This window comes from Equus przewalskii, chromosome 20 (genome assembly GCF_037783145.1).
Source record: "Equus przewalskii isolate Varuska chromosome 20, EquPr2, whole genome shotgun sequence".
NCBI classification, from domain to species: Eukaryota; Metazoa; Chordata; class Mammalia; order Perissodactyla; family Equidae; genus Equus; species Equus przewalskii.
Genome location: NC_091850.1, coordinates 31263654 through 31277390, shown reverse-complemented (window position 1 = coordinate 31277390; position 13737 = coordinate 31263654). Strand labels below are relative to the sequence as shown.

The 13737-nt window shown below is 38.7% G+C and overlaps 1 long non-coding RNA gene across 1 annotated transcript; it reads right to left on the bottom strand.

Annotated features, from left to right (window-relative positions):
* Positions 1–285: 285 nt before the first annotated feature.
* On the bottom strand, positions 286–4150 carry LOC139077845 (uncharacterized). Its single transcript, XR_011530422.1, has 2 exons — positions 3863–4150; positions 286–804 (listed from the first exon to the last, which is right to left on the bottom strand). It is a non-coding gene; the product is annotated as an uncharacterized lncRNA (long non-coding RNA).
* Between the last annotated feature and the right edge of the window lie 9587 nt (positions 4151–13737).

Sequence of the window (13737 nt, the reverse complement as noted above, 5' to 3'; positions counted from 1 at the left end):
CCAAAGCTTTAACTGCTCAGGGCGTTTGACAATCTCTATGCCCAGATGCTTGGGTGTTCAAGATGGAGGTGGTTAGCAAAAAATGGAGTAGGAATTGAGACCCTAGGTGAGAGCTGGGACCTCTAAGGCCTACACTCTAAGTACAAGTTTGCTGTATTATTCTTTATACGTTTTTGTATATCTGGAATATTTTATTTTATTTTTTTTTAAGCTTCAAATGGCATTAGAAGCATGGGAAATACTTTTTTTTCTTGAGGGCCACATAAACTAATTCTCATTTACTTAGCTAAAACACTGTAAATTTTATTTTAACAATTTTTAGAATTTTAACAGTTTTTAATTTAACAATTTGACACACAGCGGTAGAATCAACACTAGATAATTGGTTTTAAAGGATAGGAAGTGTGACATGGACAAGCCCAAATACTGGCTATCTGAAAGTAATTTCTTCCTAGATTTAGACAGTTACACAGTCTACTCATTCAACCAACGTAAGTGGGGTACAGGCTATTCTGAGTAATTGAACACATGTAATGCATGGGTTGAAGCCACTCCCTAGTCACTCCAACATCCACATTTTTTACTGCTCTTTCTGGTGCTGCTCTTCAAGAAGACTCCTTTGGCTATTTCCCATCAGTGAGATAAAGCCCGTACCAGTGCGGATGGCCCACCCAGGGAGTACAAAGGCTTGTGCATGACTAGATTCCGGCTGAATATGCTCTTCCTTGATCTGGCTTTGGTGGTGAAGTCACCTAGCAAAACTAGATGCATCTTTTCAGATCCAGCATTTCCTTGGAGCATAATCTGAAATAAGTAAGAATGGGCACCAAACGTTAGCTTTCTTGAGGAAATTGGGAATACATTTGTTTTCGTAATAAGAACAGCAATGCTCATTATGCGTCAGGAAAAATTCTAAACACTTTCAGTTTATCGTTTAATCCTCAGGACATTCCAGAAGAGAGATATAATCATTTCCATTTTAGAGATGAGGAAATTGAGGCTCCAGAGATTTTAAGTATCTTACCAACAGATTAAAAGGCTGACAGAGTTAGTCGTGGAGCCGGGAGTTGGACCAAGGCAGTTCATCTCCCCCGAAAGGCAGTTCTAGGCCTTTTGTCGTTTCAGCCATGAGGGAAGACGGCTTTGCCAGGCAGATATATTGGTAGATTGGTTTCTTTCATCTTGGCCAACCTCTGGGTAAGTACTGGGGAAATACCTAGCTTATATGAAAAGAATCTTTTTGTCCTGGTTTTGATCTAGTTCCCAGGCAGGCTTGTTAAGATTTGTCTTAACACATACATTTTCCTTGCCAAATCACACGTGGCATGTTTGCACATATGGTCTCATTTTTATGATCTTTGAACCTTTACGTATTTTAAATACTTCACGGTGGGGTTAATTATTTGTGGTGACCGAGATTGGCAGCTGGTCTAATGGGGCCACTTTTGGAATCCCTAAGGAATGAGAGGATTGATATCCTGTGGAACATACTTTCAAAGATAAATATATAAATGTAAAAGAGAAATTTTCGACACACATTAATGAACAAAGCCTTGTGATATCTCCTGGTAAATCAGTAAGTTTACTCTGAGACTTACCACTTTAGATGGTTTCAAGATTAGCCTTACTGTGCTTCCAACCATTTTTAAAATGGATAAATATTGGGTAATCTGAATCACTTAGAAAATGATCATTTAACTATTGTTTGTCTTTATATGTTCTGAATACATAATTGGGCTGGGGAGGTCAAATCATTGAACACACTAAGATTGGCTAAAGGACTTCAACTTTATTGAGACTTAAAAACATGCCTCAGGAAACTTGATGGTGAGATCTCTAACGTCACAGAATTATAAATAACTTTAAAGCATTTTTAACTGCAAAATGTGATAGTAAAACAAGTTCTTATCCTTCTAGAAACCTTTGACAAGGTGGTAAAAATGAAATAAACAAAGTTAGCGGGGCACCAAGTAGGGTCAAAATCCGAAGAGATGTGCTCTCCGAAGACGTTACACCAATTAAAGCTTAGATGGCAGATGCATAGTGTGTTTCTCATTGCTTCAATTTCTTAGCTTCAACGGACCAAGTCAGCAGACATGAGTCTGCCTTTAGACGTAGTAAAGAGGCCAGACTCTGAGTGACAGTTATCTGAGGTTTGATAGTGAACAAGGTTGTGGGCCCGAATCCTGGATACCTGGAAGGCTTGTTTCCCTGCTCTATAAACAGAGGGCAATTTTTCCCCCAAGGAACACTTGGCAATGTCTAGAAACATTTTTGTTTGTCACAACTAGGGAAGGGCGTGTCTCCGGCATCTAGTGGGTAGAGGCCAGGGATGCTAATAAACATTCAACGATGGACAGGAAAGCCCCTCCAGAACAAATAATGATCCAACCCCAAACACAATAGTGTTGAGGTTGAGAAACTCTGCCATAAACCAAGATCACTTAAGCAGATTGTTATAGATCCCAGGCTGCTTTCTGACTGGATCTTAGAAAAGTCTCTGCCTCTCATGCTGTGCAGCGAATTTAAAAACTCAATCTGAATAAAGTGCCTGGGGTGGAATACAGTCTCCAGGTTGACGAATGACTGTGTTGAAATTTAAACTTTCAATCTTGCTAAATTTGTTATTAACTGTTAGCAAAGTCCTCTTTGAATAAATCTAACGTATATTTTATTCCATATTCAAAAGAGCAACTTTTAATAGTTTAATATGACTTTTACTGCCTAAAAGTTATAGCTTTATTAATTTACTGTCTGAAATTTATACCAAATCCATGCTTGATGAACAGCAATTCTGGGTTTTGCAGACCAAGGTTTTACATGAGGAACAGGTGGACTCTAGATAAGGCTGTTTCTTGAAATATCACCATTAAAGATTTCACTACCTCAAGGGGAATGCAACCATGCACTAGATCATTCATGCCTTTTGACTGTGTGGTCAGAAATCGATTATTGGCTCATTGGCACAAGCTGGACATACACTATTACTTAAAATTGAAGCTTAGACAGTGCTGGCTCCATGAGAGTCAGGATTAACAGGGATGATCTCTGGATTAAACTTTGCACTAGGTTAAAGTGGAGACGTTCTACACCTGCCTCATCCCCTCTCCTACTCCAGTTTCTTAACTTGTTTCTCAGTTATCTGATATTTCTCTCAGAGAGTCAGATGCATTTCTCCTTTCTCAGTGTCTTAGTTTGATTAATTACACTATAACCGAGTTTGTTTCCCGTTGATGTTCTCTACTCTTATTTGTTCACTTTTAATTAATAAACAATTTACCATGCCTGGTATACTAGGAGCAGTATTACTGAAGCAAGGTGTGTGGGAGATTTATGGAATACTTTTCTCTTTGCTGGTGCCGTTGTTGCTCAGGGCTTATCAGTGCTTTAAATTTTTTCCATCCTGAAATCATTCTAATCGTGGGGTATGGAACTAAGAGAGGGTAGGCTTTGCTGAGTGGTGATAGTTGAGCTGAGATATGAATGACAGTAAGGATCCAGTCATGGGACAAAATACAGGGAGCAAAAGGGAGACTGGTTGGAGACCACAGTGACGATGGGCAGGGCCCTGATCGTGCAAGGCTGTGGTGGCGTGGGCTTTATTCTAAGTGCTATGATGAAGCAGAAACAAAACTGCTTTCTGAGGAGCCTCTTGCCCATCACTTCCATTAAGACCATGTCCTTGACAGGTTCTTCAGCTTGTGAGAAAGGATACAACCCCAGTCCTAATGCCTGAAATAACCAAACTAGCAATAAGTGAAAACTATTGGAAGAAGACAGACAGACAAAGCAAAATTCTCAGTTAGTTCAGTGCCTCAGGAACAGACTCGCCAGTTAGACACGCAGTTGTGAAAGGACTCACCATTCCCAAGGTTTTGACTCCAGATTTTCTCAGGCCCTGTAGAACGTGGTTACGTCAGTAACATCTTGCATAGGGTTGTTAAACATTCAGTCTCTAGAGAGAAAACTTCACTCTTTGCTCTTGGGCTAGAAGGTTTATCCAAGGTGTTCCACAGAGTGTTAGCTTTGGAGTCAGCTTCCCAGGTTCAAATCTCAGCTTTCCATTTACTATTCAAAGTAGGTACTTACCATTTACTGTTCCGAGAACTTGAACAAGTTATTCTATATTTTCATGCCACGGTTTCATCAACTGTAAAGTGGGGATAATAGTACTTAAGTCACACCGTTGTTGGGAGAATAAATGAGCAAATACGTGTATTTAGATAGGTTCCTAGAACAGTTCCAGATGCACAGTAATAAAAATGTCAGTTAGCTATTGTTATTATCATCATTATTGATGAAGACCACCATTTCTTTCTCTTTTTGACAGCGTCTTGGACCTTTGGGTTCACTTTTACATAGGCATTTGTTGTAGGGACTGAGTATCAGACTTGACTCTTGCCCTTAGCACTCTGAGACAGGTGGATCTTCTTGAATCTGAGGGAAGTGAGGACAGAGTTTGACCTTAAGTTTTATTTTTATAATAGCAACTATCTAGGAAGGACCAAGGAAGCGATCTTTTCTCTTCAACAAGACTTCAACTGTGGGTTGATAGGGAATTTGTGTTGTAGAGAAATGACTAGTACTTTTGGGACACCTCCTCCTCTAACACTTTATATAGTGTTACAATAATGAAAGGAAGACTAACCATAGAGCCAGAATTATAAGGTTCTAAATTCTATTCCCAAGTAGCTGTGTGACCTTGAACAATGGAGCACAATTATACAATTGGAGGAACTGTATTAAATAACCTTTGAAACACCTTCTCGTGTTAACATTCTTTAGTTTAGAGTATGTTTTCTACAAACCTTGCTTTAGGCAGAGCCTCAAAATATGGAGAGGGGAGAAAGCATGATAGGAACAGAGAAAGGGGAGGGAAATATAAGGGGAAACAAAAACAAAGAAGGAAAAGCTTATTAGGAAAGGAGTACAATAAGAAATAGAAGACAAAGTTAGGCAGGTTCAATCTGACAACTGGTTGATACTTTTTAATTAAGCCTCCACATTATGCTAGAGATACTGTGATGGACAAGCCCTTACAGTATTTACAGATGACTGTGGAGTAAGTAAACAGGTAGCCAGAAAGAGGACATGAGAAGCTGACGTCATCTGGAGGACAAGGGAAGAATTCCCTGAAAAAGAGTGGTGGAGGTTGGGGGCAGAGCATTCTAGATAGAGAAAACAGCATTTACAAAGGCCCTGAGATAGGAGAGAGCCTAGCATTTTCAAGAAGTGAGGGATTTCATGTGTGGTTGTGACCAAGGAGAAAATGAAGTGAAAAAAAATAAGCCTATTCTAAAAGGACCAACTAGTGGGCTGAGATGAAAACCATTCCATTTCATCCCCCCTGTATCTACTATAATGTGGGATGGCCATATGCAGTTGGACCATTCTCAACTGACTATTGATCATCTTATAATAAGCAGTAATACAAATCCCAGCCTGGTCAGCCCCAGAGAATCCCTTCCAGGTCATCTGAGGGCAAAAGAGAACGTGGTGTTTTGACAGGGGGAAATTCCTCAGTAGAGGAAAGAAGTAAGGAGAGAATGTTAGATACGCCTCCATAGCTTTCCTTCTTGCCCTCATTCTTGCATCTCATGCAAAGTTGTCCCCTCTTTTTAAAAGAGTCTATCTTTCTCCCTTAAGAATAGTCCCCCTCCCCATTTTTTTCTTTTCTTTCCCCTCTTTTGGCCCAAATCATATTACTGAAAATGTAAAACCTGCAGTTTTGGGTATGTTACCAAAGGAAACAGTTTTACTTAAAACCTTGTTTTTGCCAAAATATTTTCAAAGTAGCTGGAGAGCTGTCAAACCACAGTGGCTCTCAGCTGTGTTTCCTTCTAGCATTTCCCCAGGTTCTCCCAGCACAGTGCTCGGTAATTGGATATTATTTGAGGAGGAGGGGAAAAAATGCTGCATGAGACAGTTTGTAGATTTAAGAATTATCCTCTGGAGGCTGAAGGCCAGAGATCCAGAGGTGCTCAGCTGCCAAGCTCCGGAGCTGCGTGACTGTGTGTCATTCCTCGATGTAGCTTTCAGCAAGGAGACCTAGAGGAAACATGCTGGTAATTGTCAATATTTAGACAGTCATTCCAAAGTCTTTAGATTGTTTTCTGCCTTAGTCATGTGACTTTGACCAAAAGAATCTATTCTGATAGAAAAAAAAAATTACTGAATGCAATTTGAAATGACACACATTCTGGCCTTGCAAGCACTGACAGCCTTACCCCATCCCTAACCCCCTCTTCCAATTCTAGCTAGCCTTGGTGGGGTTTATGGACCAGTAGGATAATTTAACAGTAAGCAATCAGCCTTTATGCTCCTCTAACAACTTTCTTACAAGACCTTGAAGGAGGTACAAACTCATTATTTAAGAACTTCTTAAAGCAGAGGCAGCAGTCACTATGTCTGCCTAACTTACCTGGAAACTGAAGTTTAAGAAAGTGACATGATTTTTCCAGTGCCACATAACAAGTCAAAACTGTTTGTTCCTTATAATACACTTCTAATCCATTTGATTGTAAGCGAATAAAATGAAACATTAAATTATAATAAAAATAATAATTTCAATAACTATATGGAAATTATAATTATGAATCAAAATGATGATTACTAATTAGCAAAATCTTGAGCCTCTGGGTTTAAATGTGATCTATTAACTCCAATCTATCATTAGGGTCCTGGCAGAAAACAGTTGGCATACTCTGAAGCATAACAGACGGGAGTTAGATGGAGTGGACAGGGTCCAGGTTACCAAGAAGAGGTGGAAAAGCAACCAGAACTGGTAATAGTGAGAAGCAGCTGTCACTCCATCACTCTCAGGCCTGGTGGGGTCAGGGAGGGGGCAGTGGCCAGATCCCAGTGAAGCCTCTCTCTAAAGGAGAGGGTCCTCTTGGCATGAGCAGGTAGGGGGAGGAAAACCTCCAAACCCCTGACTTGCTTTTCTCTCCCTCCTTATCTGCAAATGCCTCCTATTGTCCAAAACCAGCAGCAAGCCAAAGGGTAAAGCAGCCTGGGTGACACTGTCTGGACTGTTTAGATCTCTTCTCTTTATATACCACTTATGTGTAGTTTACCGCCAGGTGTTTATATCCAATCCTGAATTTCTTGAATTTCAATTCAATGAACTGAATTTCAATTTCCGAAGATATCCTCTAACTGAGCACCTATCTTCCCCCAAATTCTGTTCTTCCCACAGTCTTCCCCATCTCAGTTGTTACCCATTTCCTACCAGTTGCAGGTCAAAAATCTTGGAGACATCCCTAACTCCTCTTTTTTCCTCATGATCAGCGTTCTCTCCTTCAGCAAATCTTACTGACTCTCCTTCAACACGTATCTGGAATCTACCACTTTTCACTGCTTTAATACTACCACCACAACCTGAGTCCTACTCATTGCCTGCCTGGAATATTACACTAGACAATGCTTCCGCCCTTGCCCTCTTATGATTTAATCTTAACACAGAAACTAAAGTGATCCTTCAAAAGACGTAAGTTAGGTCACGTCACACTTGTATTCAAAATATCTCAGAGCCTCCCATTTCACTTGGGCTAGAGGAAGGCAAATCCTTACGATGACCTGTAAGACCCTATAAGATCTGCCCATCCATCCTCTTAACTCTCCGGCATCATTTCCTTTTACTTTTCCCACTTTTATCCATTCTGCTAACACTAATCTCCTTACTGTGCCTAAAACAGACCAGGTACATTTTCACCTCTAAACAGTGTTTGCCCTTGCTGTTCACTCTACCTGGTCCACTCTTCCTCCAAATATCTCCAGGGCTAAGTCCCAAATCTCCTTCACATTTGTTCCAATGTCACTTTCTCTTTGGGCCTTTCATGACCTTATATTAAAATGCAACCCCTCGCCACCCTAGCATTCCCAACCCACTTCCCTATTTCATTTTTCTCCATAGCACTTATGACCATCTGACAAATTTTGTATTTTACTCTTTTTTTTTATTGCGTATGATCTGCCTTTTCCTGCTCACGTCTCCATCCCCACCATAATGAAAAAGCTATGAACCTGACATGCTCATAGGACTATGAGGAGACACAAGACATTGTCAAAGGTTTCATTGCATGAAAGAAGTCTGCTTTTTTGTCTTCCTCATAGCACTTACCAGTACTCAGCACAGGGATGCATAAGTGCTTCCTAGCTTCCACCAGAAAAGTTTTAAATACATCCACATAGGCTAGAGACATGGGGTTAAATTTGAAATCTAGGCAACATTTGAGCCATCTCTTTAGAAATAAGTTCAAAGGATTCTAGAGACCCTCTTAGAAGCTGGGAGAACCATAGAAGGCCTCTTTCATAAATATCATCAGTAGATTATCTGAGATCACTCACGGCTGCAGTTTATCCTGTGAACAAGCTATAGCGCTACTGAAATCTGAGCCAGCGTCACAGGCGAGAGTTCAAGAATTGTAGAAAATGAGAAAGGCTTCACAGCAGTTGAGCCATGGAAGCATTCTCTATAGTCTATCTAGTCTTGGCAAATGTTCGGTCAAAGAAAGTCCTCGACTTTATTTCCCAGCCTCATTGTGAAGATTTTGAAATATAAGTTCTTAAAAAGTAGTAAAGTATGTAAGGTCTCAAATAACCTGGAGATCAAAACCAGTAAAACGATAAAGCTGTTGAAAAATATTTCTGACCTTTCCCAGCTACTGTGTTAAAGAAATATTAATAAGCTGATATTTGCTGAATGAGTACACAAAACTTTGTCCAATTTCAACATAAAGGAAAATCTGAAAAGAAATTAATTACCATTGAGGGTTTTCCTTATGCAAAGAATAGAAAAAGGATTAACCAAGGAACATAATTTCAGAGGCCCAAGGGGACCCAAAATGAAAAGAAATCCTTCCTATAAGCTTGCTGATACCAAAAGTTCTACATTCCACAATTTCTTTTCTTTTCCTTCTTTTTTTGTTGAGCAGGATTCACCCTGAGCTCACATTTGTTGCCAAATTTCCTCTTTTTGCTTGAGGAAGATTTGCCCTGAGCTTCCACTTATGCCAATTTTCCTCTATTTTGTATGTGGATCACTCCACAGCATGGTCACTGAGGAGTGGTGTAGGTCTGCACCTGGGAACTGAACCCGGGCCACCGAGGGGGAATGTGCTAAACTTGACCACTAGGGCACGAAGCCAGCCCTCACAATCTAACTCTTTCACTTAAGGACTTAATCCTGACTGAATGCAAATATTCCCTGGGTGAGGCCCCTCAATTGTTATTTATTTCTCAGAGTGCAAAAAGAATTTGAAAGCAGGATTTGTGAAGTGGTATAGTGGTTGGTTATGAGGATCTCGAGAAACCTGTGATCCAGGAAACAAAAGATTAAGAGGCTCAGGCAACAAACTTCACCTACTTCATAGTTTTGCCTGGATTCAGCTTTGCAACATCTGCTTTAAAGATTCCTCATCTCCAAGATGAAATGTCTTTTTGGGCAAGTTGTCATTTCTGAGACCCAGGTCAGCTTTCAGACATCTGGACCTGGGGTTGAGGATGGGCAGGGGAGTGGTGCTTATCAGATGTGTGAATTACACAGTCTTTCATTTATTCACTATCTGACTCTCATACCTCTCATTTATGTCTTTGTAATGAATGCAGCACAACTGGTGAGACCATTAGCAAATTTAGTCATAGAAGAAATTGACAGTAATGATTAAAATCCATTCAGTGCCCTCAATACATGAGAGGCTTGCAATTACTCAGCCTCTTTTTTCGATTATCCAGTTTCCCACTAAGACGTGTGTTTGCTATGCCCATCTTCACAGCAGTTCTCCAAGAAACACTGGATTGCTTGGTCACCACCAGATACTGAATTATATTAAAGGACTTATGAGGAAACATGACAGAGTAAATGTAGTATTACAGGAACTTTCTTCCCTGAACCTAAACTACTAATGAAAATAAGAAGTAAAATGAACTTAAAAAATGCCAATAGTACGCTAAAAAGAAAAGGTATGCGATTGTGATTTCTAAATTTTATAAAGTATCTTTGGGTAATGAAGATTTAGAGAATATTGCAAGCTTTCCCTACCTATCACCTCCCCCTTCCAAATACAACACACACATACACACACACACACACACACACGCACACACACACACACACAAAGAGAACAAGCAGAAGCTGTACTGGGGAGAAGAAAATGAGTGGACAAAATCCTGAAAAAGTCTCTTGATGGCCCAGGGAAGAGAACTGAAGGGTAGGTGAATGAGAAGCCAGAAGAACTGAAGAGAGTCATTATTTTGCTTTTCTGGCTTAGAGGAACATGACAGAAATACTCAGGAAGAATTATCCAGAACTAGTTATCTATAATAAAAAAAATTTTGGTAAAATAAAAGATGAGACTGAAAGGAAATTACCACTTCTTAAACCACTGGGTACTTTTCCATAGTAGCTAAAAAGCATCACATTGAGTTTTGGAAGAACCCTTAAATTTTGAGTATTTCTCCAACATAACCACAATTGGGAGGGAAGCAGAAGAAATGGGTAGGGAATGGTGAGTGAAGTAGTGGTTATTTTCATATAGCCAAAGACTTAGTGAAGGTAAACTGGTGGAGTCATTCTGAAATGGGGAAACAATCCAATACGCCCATGGATCTAGAGTGCCCCCTAAATAGAGCAAAATCTGGTAAAAGATGTTTAACAAACTTCCAAATAAAGAGATTAGAGACAAAATCTGTGAATGGAATCAGTACACACCTCCAGCTCTTCTCTGTCACCGCCATCCCACCACTGCCCTCCTCTAGGTAACTAAAACGTCAAACATAGAATTCAGCCATACGTCCTCATAATTCTCATAGGCCAAGATTCCCAGATCCGGCTAACAAAAGAGGTAGCAAATAACTAAGAGATTTGAAATTGCTACTGCTATTCTGTAGTTCCAGCCAGCCATCAGATTCAGAATTTTCCTCATTGATATTTAAGTGAAGTAACAACTGCCATCAGGACTTGGGCTGGATTTGGGTTCTGTAAGTGGACATTAGAGCTCCCAGCTAGCTATCAATATAGACCTGCCTCGCTTATTTCATGAAACTCACAATAGTGTAGTCTTAGATTGTATGCACTTGAAATGTTTTAAACTCATTGGTTGTGCTGTGGCAGAGGTTAACTATAATACTATGATTCAGAAAAAGTTGTTATTTATAAAACTTATCCAAAAATTAATAGTTATCCTATATTTAAATAATAATAGAAAATATAATGGAAAAATATGCCTTTCACAATTGCAACTGCAAGAGAGAAAATACCCAGTAGTCAATTTCTTCTCTAAGAAGAAAACTTTAAAACACTTCAATTTTCTTCTTCAATTAATAAAAATATATGCCTTGTTTAAGAAAAAGAAGTCTTAATATTGTGACGATGTCATCACAAAAATTAATCTGTAACTCCAATATATGCTGAGTAAAATACTACTAAACAACTTGGGATTTGTAGTTTGTCCATGGGGTGGGGAGATTTGACAAAATGATTCAAAACCCAGAAGTCAGTAGGAGCTTCCTCAACCTTTGAGATATTCGTAGGATTGCCTCAACTCTTTACTTTCGCAATCTAAAATCCTAACCCTTTCCCAAGATTTCTGTACATTCCTAGGATGCACATCCCATGACACTTTTGTTTTAGGGCTCTGTGTCTTTGAGTAAGTGCCTTTTTTCCCTATAGCACATTGATCTCTCTTTGCTACTCAGCTCCTTATTAGTTTTTATAACTGAAATCAGTCATGTCAAGAATTAATATATTCGGCAGACTTTAACCAAAATCAGAAGAATAGCATGCAGAAGGATTTACATCTCACCAGTGTAAACGCTCTCTATTCAGTCTCTCTCAGATTGCTTTTCCCTCCCAAGTCCAAAATCTTCCTCTATGTTATACATGGGAACATTTTTTCTGATGTCTGAGTGCCCTGCAGTGACTCAGCTCTCTCAAAGGAAATGTGTTAAGGTATTTCTTTCAATATAAGAAAGCCAATAGAAATCTGAAAATCTGGAAAAAAAGGATAATGATCTTACCTGATATAAAGATAGTAAGTATATGTTAATTAGAACAGAATAGCACTGGCACAGGAAAAGCTCACAGTGAGGTGAGTGAAATGCAAGAATCCCGATATGAAGAATCCATTGGGATCAATGGTACCATATGGGGGAATATGGCAGGGACTACCAGTTTTCTCCTAATAGTCAGTGTTGCCTTCTCCCATGGTTCTGTCATTTTTAGGTGGGCACATACGTGCTCAAAATGAAGAATACTATTCCCAGTATCTTTTGCAAATATGTGTAGCCATATGACTAAGTTTTGGTCAATGAAATTTAAGCTGAGGTATTATGTGACAGCTTTGGGGAAACTGGCTTAAAAGATAATTTATCTCTACATCCGTTTCTTGCCTTTTTCTTCATCTTGTCCTTCATCTAGCTGCTCAGCATACAAATGAAACCAACTTGGACCAAATAGCACCACATATTGACCTGCATTTGCTTTGGACCCAAAAGCCCCACATTGTAGAGGTAGTGGATCAGTGAGATAGTCTGGATTTCTGATGATTTAATAGAGTAGAGCCACTACATAAATCCAAGACTACAGGCCTCCATGATAAGAAAGAAATACACTTTTTCTTGTGTAAGCCACTTTTATTTTCAGTATCCAATTCACAGGTAAGTCTAATTCTAATGTAGATGGTGAATATGATCAGTGGGAAGAAAGATGGATTATCCAGTAAATGGTATTAAAGAAATCAACTATGCATATAGGAAAAAGTTTTGATACTTCACTCACCAAATCTAAATAAACTGTGGATAAATCAAAATTTTAAGCTTCAAAATTTAAAAAACCCAAAATATGAGAAAGAACATAGAGAATATTACATTTCTTGGAATGAAGTAGGCCTTTCTAAGTAGGATGGGAAATTTAAAATTCATAAAGGAAAATAATAAATTTGAATACATGTAAAACAATTTGTAGACTTCTATAGGGAAACATACATATATAATCTATGAGTAAAATAAAGAGATAGGCAACAAATAGAAAATATTTGCAATACATATGACAAACGACTAATTTCTTAAATGTATAAGGAAAAATGACTAACTTAACTAGCAAATGAACAAAGGATACGAAAAAGGAATCTGCAGGAAAAGATCTGTAACTGTTTAGAAAATTTTTCATTTTTTTCATAATGAAATAAATGAAAAAAATTTGAAGATACCCAAAATAGAAAAAGGCTAAAAATATAAAAACAAAATAAACAGAGCCACAGTGTCCTGTGGAATAATACAAAGGGTCTATGATAGTTGTAATCTGAGTCACAGAAAGAGGGGCAGAGTGAACTAAAAAGCAGTTAAAGAAATAATGGCCCCAGATTTGTCACATTTGATGGAAACAATAAGCTTACAGATCTAAGAATCTCAACATGTCCCTGGGGATTAAAACAAACAAACAAAAAATACCAAAGCAAATCATAAACTGCTGAAAGCAATCACTGAAATGAAAAACTTTAAAGCAACTAAAGGGGAAAAAAGACGTAAAAAGAAACAAAAAGAATATAGAGGAACAAAAGATCCACAGACTGCTCGTCAGAACCATGTAAGCCAAAGAATGTGAAAAAATTCTTTTATGTGTTCAAAGAAGAAGAATCTATCAACATGGAATTCTACATCCAAGCAAACTATCTTAAAATAAAGGAAAAAGAAAAACTTTTTTGGGATCTCATCAAGATGGCGGCATAAGCAGACTCT